The following is a 17,780-nucleotide window of genomic DNA, read 5'->3' on the forward strand; positions in this document are numbered from 1 at the left end:
TTTTATATGCAATGGTTCTTAATTCTTTACTTAATTTTTTCTTACTTTTACTTTTCTTAATTTTTTTATTAATAAAAATATATGATTGATTTCCTTCGTCATTTATTATTCAAAGACCGCAATTTTTAAAAATGAAAGGAAAACCTATTCTCAAAAATTTTTAGAAAACAAATTTAAAAAATTTGCTTTTGCTATTAAGAATTGTATATACGTTAATAATGAAAATTGTCTCAACGAAATTATGCAATTTTGTTAAGCTTCAATATTAGACTTACGCGTTTTCACGAATCTTGCAATCCAACGCGTAAGAAAAAGAAATGTTGAATTTTTGTGGAAGGTTTGGCCTTTTTTAAAAGTTTATTTTTTATTAATTAATTAATTTTTTATTAAATATAATATATATATATATATATATATATATATATATATATATATATTATATTTAGATACATTTTGCTTTGTCTGAGTGCCTAATGGCCTAAATTCTCTTTCGATTTGATTTCATTTAGCAGATATCAATTATTATGGAGTCTTTTTGATTCCATAAAAACTTAGAAATCTTATCTAGAAAAGAGTTTCTTAAACCCCTTACTGTGTAATGAATACAATAATAATAATAGTTAAAAATTTTAATTTTTCTAAGAAATATTTCATTTTTAATAAATCTGTTGAATTTTAACAGAGTTATTTAAATCTTGTGATATCAGAGCAATAATATCTGCATTTGCTGAGGATTAAACGTAATTATTATTTTTGCGAATAAGATTTGGAATTATTTTAATTAATAAAATTATAAACTCTTGTAATTAAAAAAAGTCAAAAGTAACAAGCTCACATAAAGCATATCTACAAAATTATCTAATATGTTTTTTGTTCTTTATTTTGTGATTTATATGAAATACAATGAAATAAAATATATACATACACTTACAAACATATAAATATAATGTAAGTCATAATCACATAATTATGCATAGGTGCATTGTATAAACAAATTTTTTTATAAATTGTGTGATAAAGCGATAGGTTTTTTTCTATTATATAATATACATAACGCGATTCATAGATAACGTAATGGTTCGACGTTATATGCATTGGTATTTTTTAAATATTAAAATATTAAAATTTAATATTAATTTAATTTAATATTAAAATAAATTTTATTTTAAGTAAATCAAGTAAAATCTCCATCTGATTGATTTATGTATCTGTACTATATGTATATCTAATTTACTTAAATATAAAAAGAAATAAATAAAAAATAAATGAAAAGTTGTATTTTTAAAGCAAATATAATTTGTTGAATTCTTTAATTAAATAAAATAAATATTTGAATTCTTTAATTAAGTGAAATAAATATTTATACAATTTTTTTTTTTTTTGTATTATCAAGTTTTACAAAAACGATGTATTTGATCGAAAAAAACTGAATTAGTTTTGTTTGATTAATTTTACCAAATTTGTGTGCAAGTTTCTTTGTTTTGCGATATATAAAAAGCAGAATAATTTATTTTTTTTTTATATAGAAAAAATACAACTTTATTTTGTTACGAAAAAGACATATAGTTTATATATATAGAATTAATATCATTACATTTATCAAATGGAATCTTATCAAATGGAAAATTTTTTTAACAAATAATGATGCTTTTATATTTGGCATAAGAATAATGCAACAGAGTACAGTCAGCGTGATTATTATAGTCCGAGACACCAAGATTTGAATTTATATTGTACATATGTATCGAGTGAAATGCAATAAATTAAACTAATTGGGACTTATCACATCATTCTGGATATTGTTATACACATTGCTTGATGAATGAATAAGTTATAATATTTTTTAGATGAAAATAACACACATCTTGCATTTATTACAATCTGTGTTCAAAATTTTTTTAAATATAATGTCCAGTTTATTTTAAATTGGAGAATGTGAATCTCTTTGAAATTATTCCCATAAATTCAAATTTCAATATATATTTTAAACTAATAAATAAATAAAACTTATGTTTTATTTAGTATGACATGTACAATGAAATAACAAATTTAAATTTTGGTGCCGGACTTGTAATAATCATGTCGAACAATAAATAATGTTTGAAAAGTATATTATTGGCTCATAAATAAATATACGTAGATACTGTTTTATCCTATATGCAATGTTGCGTAATACATGCGTATACATACTAGCATATACTGGAGCTTTCGAAACGTACTACAGCTCTCAGGTGCAAATATATTGTTATTAATTGACAAACATACATGTATAAGCTTTGATTTATAATAAATATTTCCACTTGTACATCTTGTTTCCTTGAATATCGATATAAAGTTTGCGATATACATAGCTCACTGTTTGGTGCTGGAACTTTAATTTAAAAAGATAAACACACCGTCAAATCTTTTCTTTTCTAACATTTTTATTTTAGTTTCCTTTTTTCTATATCAGCTGTTTTTTTTTAATTGTCTCTCTCTCTCTCTCTCTCTCTCTCGCGATCTTAAACTTTAAATTATTGTCTAACAATTATTTTTTTAATGTTATCTTAAACATAAACTTTTAATTTTGAGACATATAACAAAACATTAACATTATCAATATCTTCAAATCAATTTTAAGGAAGAGTATCTTTAGAATTAAATATTCAACAAGCCTGTACCATTTTAGCTATTTTATCTTTGCGTTTAGGAGAATCATTCACAACTAGAGTTCCAATCATTAACTCTCTCTTGGAGTAATTTTTACGCTCCAACCAATATTAAAGATATCTCGATTTTTTACGCTATTTTGGCTTCAAAGCACAAGATTTTTTGCCCTGATTAATCATCAAATGTTTACTTGAAATATTTCATTGATTAATCTAATAATTCAAATACTTTTAATAACCAAGACGGAATATATGACGTCAATCGGTCTCAGAACGGTCAAATTTGCTTTATTCGATAAACGTTATATTAATAACGATAAACGTTATTGTCGACATAGCTCTTAAGTTCATTAGAATAAATCTCTTCACCTGGCAAAGAATTTTTTCCATATTGTCACGTATAAACAAACAAAATATTAAATTACACGAGAATTTTAAATTATAGATCAGTTATTGAATTAACGATTAATATATCAGGGAGCGTATCATTAATTATTCGGATCTGCGTTTCGACTATTTTATTACGCGTTCTCAATTCGAATTATGTTTAAATCATCGAAAAGTCGAACGATAAAGCATCGAAAATATATTTAATATATTTAATTTTAAATATTTTTAAAGAACTAACTGTTATTTAGAGAGAAAGAGATAGAGAAGGAGGGGGGAGAGAGAAAAGAGGAAAGAAGAGAGATAGATAGATACATAGATAGATAAATATATATATATATATATATATATATATATATAGAGAGAGAGAGAGAGAGAGAGAGAGAATGAGAGAGTGAAAGAGGGGTGGAGAAAGAGAAGAGAGACAGGGAAGGAGGAGAAAATGATTGTAACAGATGAGTTGAAGATGAATTAGAAAGTCTGTGTAAGTACAATCATATTATTATAAATATACTAATAATTAATCTTACCTAAGAGATATATATTCTTATATATATATATATATATATATATATATATATATATATATATATATATATTACAAATTTTAATATATTATTAGAAATATTAAATATGAATGTATTTATATCCTTATTTATGATTAAAGATATTAGATAGTAATTTGTCAGAGGTTTTTGATGGGAATTTTCATTGGCAATTTGAGTTGAAAATGTAATTTTGTTAAAGGTAATAATTTAATTAAAATAATTAAAATAATTTTAAATTAAAATTTAAAATTTGATAAAAAATAAATCTTCACAAATTCTCACCAAATTCAACCATCATTTAATGATACTTTATTCAAAAGTTTAATCTTACATCTCGAAATTTGCGGAAGTTAGAGAGTGCACAGACAGTTTTTGAAAAATTAAAACTTTAAAAGGTGTCTCAAAATCTAAAACACTGTATGAATTTTTTTTTTAAATGACAGTAAATAAAAGTGTACTACCTTACTTGTGTGCCAAATTGCAGCGCTGTAGCTTAAACAGTTCTTAAATTATAGACGTTTGAATTGTTGGTCAATTTGTGTATACATACACACACACACATACATGCGGACATTTTGAAAAAATGTGATTTTCGACGTTTTGGAACGTTCTGAACACATTGGTACAGAAAATTAAAAATTTTATTGCAAAAATAAAACTTTCTCTATTAGAGAAACAATATTAATGACAAATGCTGTATTTTATATGATATCATCTATTGGATATTATATGGCGATGATCAATTAAATTGTATTTACTTATTATATTACGTTTATTATAATATGTCTAAAATGTTTATTAATTTGTATGCGATTGTATTAATATAACTACAACGGTCGCAACAGATGTAATGAACTGTAAGAAAAAAAGAAAAAATAGTTTTTCTTTTTAAATAATTATGATACACACGTATTTATCAGATTTGTAACGGGTAAATATATCGTTAAATATAACATACTCCTTGAATAAATTTGTAGCCAAACTGGAAAAGTCCAAATCCACAGAATCTGATTGGTAATTGAGTCATAAGTAAAAATTGTAGAATCTGTATTAATACAATATTATTTAATATAAATCTTCTCGATTTATTTTTTAAATATATTTAAATCTAATAAAAGTATTATAGTTTTAAAAAATTTGAAAAAAGTATTATAGTTTATAATATATATATATATATATATATATATATATATATATATATATATATATATATAGTTTAATATATAGTTAATATATAGTTTATATATAGTTTATATATATATATATATATATATATATAATAATATATTTATAATATAATAATAAATAATAATAATAATAATATAATAATAAATATATTTAAATCTAATAAAAGTATTATAGTTTTAAAAAATTTGAAAAAAGTATTATAGTTTATAATATATATATATATATATATATATATATATATATATATATATAGTTTAATATATAGTTAATATATAGTTTTAAAAAAAATTAAATTACATTAAATGTTAGAACTTACATTTTCACGAGTTTCAACATCGCAACTAAAAGACGATAGTTTATTTATAACATTTCTTGTTGCATTTGCCTATAATTGGAATATGTAAAATAAAATTAATGCCGTCGTTTTAAAACACACATCGCAATATATATATATATATATATATATATATATATATATATATATATATATATATATATTGCAATGTGTGTTTTAAAAAGACGGCATTAATTTTATTTTACATATACATATACATTTAATAAATCAAATAACTATTTAAAAATGATTTAAATATATGCATTTTTTAAGCTTGATACCTTAATGCTAATTTTCTCACAAATATAATTAAAAAGGAAAAGTCTGAAGACTTCTGTGAAAAACTGCGAGAATATTAAAATGATATAAATCATTTTATTATTATTCTTAACATAATCGTCGATGAGTATCACATTAAAAATTTCTTGAAGGAACAATGTTATGAAAGCGAAGTAACATCCCATTTCGAGAGTCATTTGTATTCCAAATATTGAATCAATTTTGCGAGATACTTTACGTAGCTCCAAATAAAGATGTCTGTGTGAAAATGATATTAATTATCACGCCAAATGCATCGACTAAATTAATATAAACTATCTTACACATGGATTTTATGCATTATTCTATTATCATTCTATATATTATTCTACTCTTCCAATACGTATAAAATTCATATAAAGTAATGCGGTCTAACATAATATATATGTAGAAATCTGTGTTCTTACATTACAATCCATATCATGTATTCGGTTCTAGGAACTTTAGCATTTTTAAATTGATGATAAAGTGTCACGGGATGTTCCCAAGCTCGCTTTATTCCATTATTACTTTTTGTTAATTTCTCAAGATATTCGTTGATTTTATCAAATTTCAAGCTCACGTACCTAAAGATTAATAAAATCAGTAGTTATTCACAATCAGTAATTATTAAATTTTTTTCAGTGTATATTTAAAAGTATAAACTAACCCAAGCATACTCGTTATTATAAAATTGCTGATAGTGTTAGCATAGAAGCAATAAAAATTCATAAAAGGAATATAAATAACTGGTACAATATCATAATTATGTTCATATTTCAAAAATCGCATTTGTCCACACATTATTAACATGAATATCAAGAATGATCCTAAAATGAGCCACACTGATCTCGTACGCAGTTTGTTATAATTTCCAATTGTTATTATTCCCAATTTTTCCAATGTATTGTCCACAATAGTGAGGCTTTTTATACAATTTATAAATGCCTAATGTTGAAAACAATACACAATAAATTAATGATTTATATTTATCGAAAGATTGATAATTTAAAGAAATGTCTAATTTAGTCGTTTCAATTTTGAAAAAAATGTAAAATAAGATGTAAATATGCAATATTGTTACATTATCCTTTAATAAATAATTTTAATATTTTAGATTGGTTGCAAAAATAAAATTTATTAATAATTTATAATATATAATATAATCTTTGGAAACTTTTTTATTATACGTTTATAAATCTTTTTTATATGACAGCTATAATTTATATTTCATTTTTTGATCGCATAATGGTTTTACTGCACTAATATTTTTCTCTTACCTTGTCATAGTATATTCCAACAATAATTGACAATAAAAGTGTCAAAAACTTTATTCCAAAACAAACATGGTACACGATGGAATAATGAATTATATATGGTATTACTTTATATATGTAAACAAATATATAAAATGACCATAATAACAATATGTATAGAAGACGGAACCATTGTCTCGGGACACTTGCGGAAAATTCGGTTACTCTACAACCGCAGACGTAACTAATTATTAAGAGTGGCGATAAAATTTTTTGGATGCTCATAACGTACGCGACTAAGAACTGCACTGTGGTTGTATCAGCAATTATGTTAAAACGATAATATCATAAAAATATCAATAATTCTCGTAATTTCATTCATTATATTCTTATGCATAATAAAACGATAGTGGATCTTTGTAATTTGGCTACATAACAAAATAATCGATATATTGAATTTTATATACTGCAAGTTATAGAAATAAAGATGATTGGATACATCGCGCATATTAAAACATACATTTAAAATGTAATACCGACATCGTTCGTGATATTTTCATTTTTTTTTCTACTGTTATGATTACATAGTGTTATTATATGCGCATAAATAAAGATATATAATATTGTAATTTATTTATTATTATTAAAAAATTCATAAGAATTCATCATTATGGAAGTGAAGTAACTTCTCATTTCGAAAGTCATTTGTATTCCAAATATTGTGGAATCAATTTTGTGGAATATTTTACGTAGTTCCAAATGAAGATGTCTATGCAAACATAATAATGACCATAATAACAATATGTATAGAAAACTGAACCATGGTCTCGGGACACCAGGAAATTCGGCTATATCCACAGACAATTATTTATCAAAAGTGGCCGTAAAATTTTTTGAATGCTCATAACGTACGTAACCACACTGATCTCTGGTACTAGCAATTGTATTAAAACAGTAATATAATAATGGATTCTCATAGTTTCACTCATTATACTCTTATGCATAATATAATAATCGATATATTGAATTTTATTGCAAATTATAAAAAAACAGAGAAGGATGGGTATATCGTGTTTTCATAGAAAATACATTTAGAATGTAAACATCGACATTGTTCGTGGAATTTTTATTCTTTATTTTTCTTTTATCACTATATGATGCTATTATATACGCATAATTAAAATATTAAATAAGATACATAATATTGTAATTTATTATTGATTACGATCATTATCAATTCTAATAATATAGTAATAAAATAGAGAAAATGCTGCAAGATAAAAATGTCAATATTTGCTATTCTATTTTTATATCAATTTCTTTGCCTCATCTTTTTTTTGCACATAAATCATTTTTTGTGTAAAGTTAAAAATTAATTTATTTATTACATAATATTATTTCTAATATTTTAACAAAAATTTTAACTCTACTATTATAGTATCTTCTACTTATAACAAATAACTCTGTACTAGAAAATCAAAAAAGTTTTGAAGAAAATTAATTGTGCTACTAATAAACTTACAGATAAGATAATATGAGTTCACAATTCATTTACTGTAACAGTGCAAGGGAAGTTTTTATTTGAAGAAATAAGTAATTATTCATTTTACATATGGTGAAATGCAATACCTATTTGCCCATTATTTCGATAACAAAGCATTTTCGGCCTAACAGGTTCACAGTAACAATTTGTACAAACTTTATATTCAGGAACACGCTTAAGAAGTTTTAAAACATACTTATGATTCACTCTGTATACATTAGTACATACTAAATATTATATGAAAAATGTTGTATTTTATAAGATATCATGTACGAAATATTGTAGGATGGCCAATTAAATTGTATTTGCATATTACGTTTTGTTACGATTTGTCTAGCAATAAGATCTCACTTATTCATGCGTATATGCTTGTATTACTATAACTAAAACGGTCGCAACAGATGTAGCGAACTGCAATCAGAAATTTGCAAAAAAAGAAATAACAATTTTCTTTTTTTGTTAAATCATACATCGTATTTAACGAATTTGTAATGGATAAATATAACATATATATCATTATAATACATACCCCTTGAAAAAGTTTGAAGCCGAACTGAAAAAGTCCAAGTCCACAGAATCTAATTGGTGATTGAATCATAAGTAAAAACTGTAGCATCTATATTTCAACACGATAGTTTATTTAATATATATCATATATTTTATATTATAATATATGTATTATATTTAATATATATTCTCGGCTTAACATTTTATATATGCAAACATAAATAAAAATTCATATTTCGAAAACAATTTAATATATAAAATGTTAAAACTTACATTTTTACGAGTTTCCACATCGCAATTAAAATACGATAATTTATTTATAATATTTCCTGTTGCATTTGCCTATAATTGTAATATATAAATTAAAATTAAAGTTGCATTTTTGAACATACATCACAATACACACACACACACACACATATATATATATATATATATATATATATATATATATATCATTTAATAAATAACTATTAAAAATAATTATTTAAAAATGATTTAAATAGATACATATTTTCATACCTTATTGCGAATTCTCTCACAAGTATAATTAATGAGGAAAAGTCTAAAGACGTCTATGGAAAGCCATAATAGTATTACGGTGATATCAAGCATTTTATTATTATTACTGACATAATTCTTGGTGAGTATGACTTTAAAAATTTCTCTAGCGGCCAACGCTATGGAAGCGAAGTAACATCCTATTTCGAGAGTCATTTGTATTCCGAATATTGAATCAATTTTGCGGGATATTTTACGTAGTTCCAAATGCATATGTCTATATAAATATGATATTAATCATGCCAAATGCAATTGTAATCAATTATATTAATATAAATTGTCTCATATACAGACATCAATATGTTATACTAGACCGTTAATACATATAAAATTTACTATTTTATTGTTTATTAATATATTTATTAATATACTATTAAACATAATGCGGTTTAATGATATATACAAGTCTATGCTCTTACATTACAATCCATATTACATCTTTGATTCTTGGAACTTTTGCATGTCCAGATTGATGACAAAGTAACAACGGATGTTTCCAAGCTCGCTTTATTTTATCATTATTTTTGATTAATTTCTCAAGATATTCGTTGACTTGATCAAATTTCAATCCTACATAACTAAAGATTAAGAAAATCAGTAAGTAATTATTAGCAAATATTTTTGTACATTTAAATATATGAACTAACCCAAGCATACTCGTTAAAATAAAATCGCTGATAATGTTAGCATAGACGCAAAAACTGCGCATAAGAGGAAGATAGATAAGTGGTGCAGTGTTAACATTATATTCATTTCTCAATAATCGCATTTTTCCACAAATTATTAATATGTACATAAACAACAATCCTAAAATGAGCCATACTGTTGTCATACGCAGTTTGTTATAATCTGTTATTATTTCCAATTTTTCCAATGTTTCGTCCACAATAATCAGTTTTTTTATACAATTTTTAAATGCCTAATGTTGAAAACAATAAACAATAAATTAATGATTTTTATTCATCAAATATTTATTTTAGAATTTTATAAAATGTTTAATAATTTGATCGTTCTATATTGAAAAAAATAAAAAAAAATACATTATATTTTTTTATTGCGCTCGTGCGCGCTCAATAAATTATTATTTTTTAAATAATAATTTTAATATTATAGATAAGTAAATATTATGATAATAAAAAAAGTTTTGGTAATAATGTATGATATATAATGTAATATGTGATAAATATTTTTTATATGGCATGTGCCTTTTTGTTATATAAATATTATAAAACATCTGTAATTTATGTTCCATTTTTAATCAATGATTTTATTGCACTAATATTTTTTCTAAATCTCTTACCTTATCATGGTATATCCCAATGATAATTGACAATAAAGCCGTGAAAATGGTTATTCCGTAACAAATATGGTACACGATGGAATAATTAGTTATATTAAGTATTATTTTATATATATATAAAAATATATAAAGTGACCACAATAATAATATGTACAGAAAAGCAAACCATCTCGGGATACCTGCAGAAAGTTCGGCTACTCTACATCCGCAGACATAACTATTTATCAAAAGCGGCCGTAAAATTTTTTCGATGCTCATAACGTACGCAACTACACTGAACTCTGGTTATGCCAGCAATTATGTTAAAACAGTAATGGGTTCTCGTAATTTCATTCATTATACTTTTATGTATAATATAATAATCGATATATTGAATTTTAAACATTGCAAACAGAGATGGATAGATATATCACATGTTTTCATACAAATGGTATTTAGAATGTAAACATCAACATTATTCATGGCATTTTTATTTTTTATTTTTTTTATGAAATGCTACTATATATACATAATTGAAATATGAAGAGAAAAATAAAAATTATGAATGTGCCTGTATTCTTATTTATAATTTAAAGATATTTTATATATTTTTACGAAGTTAAATTTTTTAATTAAAATTTTTAAGTTTTTACTCGAAAAATCTATTTGGTTTGGACTATGGTAATCTTTTTAGAAGTTAATTATGTTTTGATATAATTCATTAAATGTGAACTCACATTAGCTTATTATATGTAAAGATGTATATACAATTGTAAGTTTATTAACGGTAAAATTAATTTTATTCAAAATTTTTGTGAGTTTTTTTAGTACAGAGTCATTTATTATAATACAGTTTTTATTATAATAGTAGAAATAATATTAATTTAAGTAAATTAATTATTGACTTTACACAAAAAATGATTTATGTAAAAAAAGAGCGAAAAAATTAATATAAAAATAAGATAGCAAATATTAATGTTTTATCTTGCAGCATTTTTTCTAACGAAATCACTAATATTAATTTTCACTGAACGTACGTGTACAAAATGAATTAAAAAATGTAATAAGATTAAAAAGTAAATGATTCCATGTGCAAAAGAAAGTCGAAAATGGAAAATAATATTTTTTACGCAATGTTTTGTTTTTGAGAAAATTGAGTTTGAGAATTGAGAAATTGATGATATTTACGCTCTCTATTTTAATCGAATAATTTAATTGCCAGAAGCATATTTAAATTAAGTCATGTCATGTTATGTAATTATAAAAGATAAGATATAAGTATGTTTCAAAATCTCGTGAATGTGTTCCTGGATGAAAAGTATGATCAAATGATTCTATAAACATTAGGACAAAAATGTTTTGTTATTGAAATAATGGACACAAATAGATTTCATAATGACTGACAATGAGTTTCAGATCAGATGACGATGCCGTTCACAGGAACATTTGTTTATACTTTATATCCAGGGACACGCTTACGAAGTTTTAAAACATACTTATGATTCACGCCTGTATAAATTAGTACATACTCAATATTATATGACAAATATTTTGTAAGAAATTATGTATGGAATATTATGAAGTGACAATTAAATTATATTTGCATATTATATTTATTACGATTTTTCTAAGATGTTTACTTATTCATGCGTATGAACTTGTACTAATATAACTAAAACGGTCGCAACAGATGTAGTGAACTGCAAAAAAAAAGAAACAGTAGTTTTTTCTTTTTAAATATCAATCACACATGTAGTCAACGGATTTGAAACGGATAAATATATTATCATGACGTACTCCTCGTAAAAATTTGAAGCCAAACTGGAAGAGTCCAAGCCCACAGAATTTGATTGGTAATTGAATCATAAATAAAAACTGTAGTATCTGTATTTCAAAACGATGGATTATTTAATATATATGTTCTTAGTTTGTCGTTTTTTTTCTATATTTAAACATAAATAAAAGTTTATATTTCGAAAGCAATTTAATATATAAAATGTTAAAACTTACATTTTCACGAGTTCCAACATTGTAATTAAAAGACGATAATTTATTTATAACATTTCCTGTTGCATTTGCCTATAATTGTATTATATAAAATAAAATTGAAGTTTCTAAACATACATCACAATATATACGTATATATCATTTAATAAATCAAATAACTATTTAAAAATGATTCAAATCGATATACATTTAAGCTTGATACCTTAATGCTAATCTTCTCACAAGTATAATTAATGAGGAAAAGTCTGAAGACGTCCATGAAAAGCCATAATAATATTAAAATGACATAAAGCATTTTATTATTGTTATTGACATAATCCTTGATGAGTATTGTATTAAAAATTTCTCTAGCGGCCAACGCTGTGGAAGCGAAGCAACATCCCATTTCGAGAGTCATTTGTATTCCGAATATTGAATCAAATTTCTGAGATATTTTACGTAGTTCCAAATAAAGATGTCTATGTAAACATAATATCACTTATGACGCCTAATGCAACTACGATAAATTAGTATAAACTTCTTACATAAAGACTTCTATACAGGATGTCCCATTTTAAAAGTTCTACCCTCATAACTTTTCAGGATTAACGTTTGAAGGTAAACGATTCGGATAAAAATTGTAGGGAATAAAGGGGGCTATGTAATAATGACCTTGGATTTGACATTAAAGGTCATTTTCAAGGTCATTTGAAGGTCAACTGCCGTTTTGTGGAAACCTCCATTTTTTATTGCATTTTCTTGTAGCTTATCTCGAGAGCTTTTCAAAACAGTATAATAAAATATTTTTTCATTAAGAATTTTTTGAGTTATTTTGTATCTTAATCTGACATATTTTAGTATGAAATATCTCGAAAATTATTTAGTGTTTGATAATTGTATTGTAATACTTTTATGTAATGAATCAAATTGTGTACAGAAAATAATTTTTTTTAAAAAAGTATGCAATTATTTGCAATATATCTTTTTATAACATTTATTTTATTTATTTTTTCATTACACCATTTGAGTCATCTTATTATTCTGTGCATAAAAGTATTACGATACAATTATCGAACACTAAATAATTTTCAAGATAATAATTTTATATTTTAAAATATGTTTAAATATTTACTAAAATATGTTAGATTAAGATACAAAATAACTCAAAAAATTCTTAATGAAAATATATTTTATTATAATGTTTTGAAAAGCTCCCGAGATAAGCTACAAGAATATGCAATAAAAAATGGGGGTTTCCATTTAAAAAGGAAGTTGACCTTTAAATGACCTTGAAAATGAACTTTCTGTCATTGTCAAATCCAAGGTCACTATTAGATAGCCCTTTTTGTTCTCTACCACTTTTATCCGAGTCGTTTTCCTTCAAAAGTTGATCCTGAAAAATTATGAGGGTGGAAATTTAAAAATGGGACACCGTGTATATTATAAGACTTCTATACTGGACTAACACATATAAAATTAATATGGTGAAATGTACGATCTAGTATAATAGAAATCTGTGCTCTTACATTAAAATCCATATCATATAGTTGATTCTCGAAGTTTTTACATATCTAGATTGATGACAAAGTAACACAGGATGTTCCAAAGCTAGCTTTATTCCATCATTACTTTTTGTTAATTTCTCAATACATTCGTTGATTTGATCAAATTTCAATTCTACATAACTAAAGATTAAGAAAATCAGTAAGTAATTATTAGCAAGTATTTTTGTACATTTAAATGTATGAACTAACCCAAGCATATTTGTTATAATTAAATCGCTAATAATGTTAACATAGGCGCAATAACGACGCATAAAAGGAAAGTAAATAAGTAGCGTAATATCACTATTATATTGAGTTTTCAAAAATCGAATTTTTCCACCAATTATTGATATGGATATTAAAAAGAATACTAAAATGAGCCATAATGTTCTCATACGCAGTTTGTTACAATCTGTTATTATTCCCAATTTTTCCAATGTATCGTCCACAATATTGAGGCTTCTAATACAATTTTTAAATGCCTAATATAAGAAGATAGCAGAAATTAATGATTTGTATTCATTCAAATATTTACAATTTTATAAAATGTCTAATAATTTAATCATTTTATATTGAAAAAAAATGTAAAATACAAATACATATTACTTTTACGCACGTGTACTGTTCGATTTTTCATATAACAATTTTAATATTAGATAAATAGCAAAAATAAAGTTTACAATAATTTGTAATATGTAATATAATACGTAGTAAATTTTTTATGATCTTATGTGATCTTATAGTGTCTTTATATGGATCTTATATAGTATCTTCTTGTTATATAAATATTATAAAACAGCTAATATTTCATTTTTTAATCGCATAACAGTTTCACTGCACTAATATTTTTCTCTTACCTTGTTATAGTATATTCCAACAATAATTGACAATAAAGCTGTGAAAATGTTCATTCCATAACAAACATGGTACATGATGGGGTAATCAATTATACGTGGCATTACTTTAGACATATAAATAAATATATAAAATGACCATAATAACAATATGTATAGAAGACGGAACCATTGTCTCGGGAAACTTGCGGAAAATTCGGTTACTCTACAACCGCAGACGTAACTAATTATTAAGAGTGGCGATAAAATTTTTTGGATGCTCATAACGTACGCGACTAAGAACTGCACTGTGGTTGTATCAGCAATTATGTTAAAACGATAATATCATAATGGATTCTCGTAATTTCATTCATTATATTCTTATGCATAATAAAACGATAGTGGATCTTTGTAATTTGGCTACATAACAAAATAATCGATATATTGAATTTTATATACTGCAAATTATAGAAATAAAGATGATTGGATACATCGCGCATATTAAAACATACATTTAAAATGTAATACCGACATCATTCGTGATATTTTCATTTTTTTTTCTACTGTTATGATTACATAGTGTTATTATATGCGCATAAATAAAGATATATAATATTGTAATTTATTTATTATTATTAAAAAATTCATAAGAATTCATCATTATGGAAGTGAAGTAACTTCTCATTTCGAAAGTCATTTGTATTCCAAATATTGTGGAATCAATTTTGTGGAATATTTTACGTAGTTCCAAATGAAGATGTCTGTGCAAACATAATATTATCTTATCATGCCAAATACTACCACGATAAATTAATATAGACTGTCTTACAGACTTTTATTACAAGACTTCTATACTAGAGTGCTAAAACGTATAAAATTTATATAGTGAAATGTACGATCTAGTATAATATATCGTAGTGTGTGCTCTTACATTACAATCCATATCATATATTCGAATCTTGGAATTTCTGCATTTCTAGATTGATGATGAAGTGTCACAGAATGTTTTCAAGCTTGCTTTATTCTGTCATTATTTTTGATTAATTTTTCAAAATATTCGTTTATTTGATCAAATTTCAAGCTCACGGACCTAAAGATTGAAAAAATCAGTAGTTATTCACAATCAGTAATTATTAGTAAATTTTTTCAGTGTGTATTTAAAAGTATAAACTATCCCAAGCATACTCTATTATAAAATCGCTGATAATGTTAACATAGATGCAATAAGTCTTCATAAAAGGAAGATAGAGGTATAATATCATAAGTGGTGCAATATCATAATTATTTAGATTTTTCAAAAATCGCATTTGTCCACACATTAACATGAATATTAAGAATGATCCTAAAATGAGCCACACTGATTTTATACGCAGTTGGTTATAATTTCCAATTGTTATTATTCCCAATTTTTCCAATGTATTGTCCACAATAGTGAGGCTTTTAATACAATTTTTAAATGCCTAATGTAAGAAGATAGCAGAAATTCATGATTTGTATTCAATGAAATATTTACAATTTTATAAAATGTCTAATAACTTAATCATTCTATATTGAAAAAAAGAAATGTAAAATACAAATACATATTACTTTTACGCACGTGTAGTGTCCAATCTTTCATAATAATTATAATAATTTTATAATAATTTTTTAATATTAAATATGTAGCAAAAATAAAGTTTGTTAATAATTTATAATATGTAATATAATACGTAGTATATTTTCTATGATCTTATATAGCCTTATATGGTGTCTTTATATGGATGTTATATAGTATCTTCTTCTTATATTAATATTATATAACAGCTAATATTTCATTTTTTAATCGCACAATAGTTTCACTGCACTAATATTTTTCTCTTACCTTGTCATAGTATATTCCAACAATAATTGACAATAAAGCTGTGAAAATGTTCATTCCAAAACAAACATGGTACATGATGGAGTAATCAATTATACGTGGCATTACTTTAGACATATAAATAAATATATAAAATGACCATAATAAGAGTATGTATAGAAGACCGAATCATTGTCTCGGGAAACTTGCGGAAAATTCGGTTACTCTACAACCGCAGACGTAACTAATTATTAAGAGTGGCGATAAAATTTTTTGGATTCTCATAACGTACGCGACTAAGAACTGCACTGTGGTTGTATCAGCAATTATGTTAAAACGATAATATCATAATGGATTCTCGCAATTTCATTCATTATATTCTTATGCATAATAAAACGATAGTGGATCTTTGTAATTTGGCTACATAACAAAATAATCGATATATTGAATTTTATATACTGCAAATTATAGAAATAAAGATGATTGGATACATCGCGCATATTAAAACATACATTTAAAATGTAATACCGACATCGTTCGTAATATTTTTATTTTTTTTTTATTTTTCTACTGTTACGATTACATAATGTTATTATATGCGCATAAATAAAAATATATAATATTGTAATTTATTATTGATTTTGATTAATATCAATTCTGACAATGTAGTAATAGAATAATATGTGATTGCAAAAAAGAAAGAGGAAAAGAAGAATGATCGTAATGTGCTGAACTAGGCATAAGTGTTTGTGTATACATGTATGTGTATAACTATCATATACTAATAATTGGATTTATCTACGAGATATATATTTTTATTACAAGTTTTAATGTATAATTCGAAAAAGAAATATAAAATGTGCCTATATTCTTATTTATAATGAAAGGTGTTTTCTATATTCTATTAAAGTTAAATTTTTCAATTGAAATATTAAGTCTTTACACGAAAAATCTATTTGAATAAGATTGTGATAATCCTCCTTGAAGTTAATTATATTTTGATGTAATTCATTAATAATTGTGAATTCATAT

This window comes from Cataglyphis hispanica, chromosome 1, assembly GCF_021464435.1.
Source record: "Cataglyphis hispanica isolate Lineage 1 chromosome 1, ULB_Chis1_1.0, whole genome shotgun sequence".
Lineage (NCBI taxonomy): Eukaryota > Metazoa > Arthropoda > Insecta > Hymenoptera > Formicidae > Cataglyphis > Cataglyphis hispanica.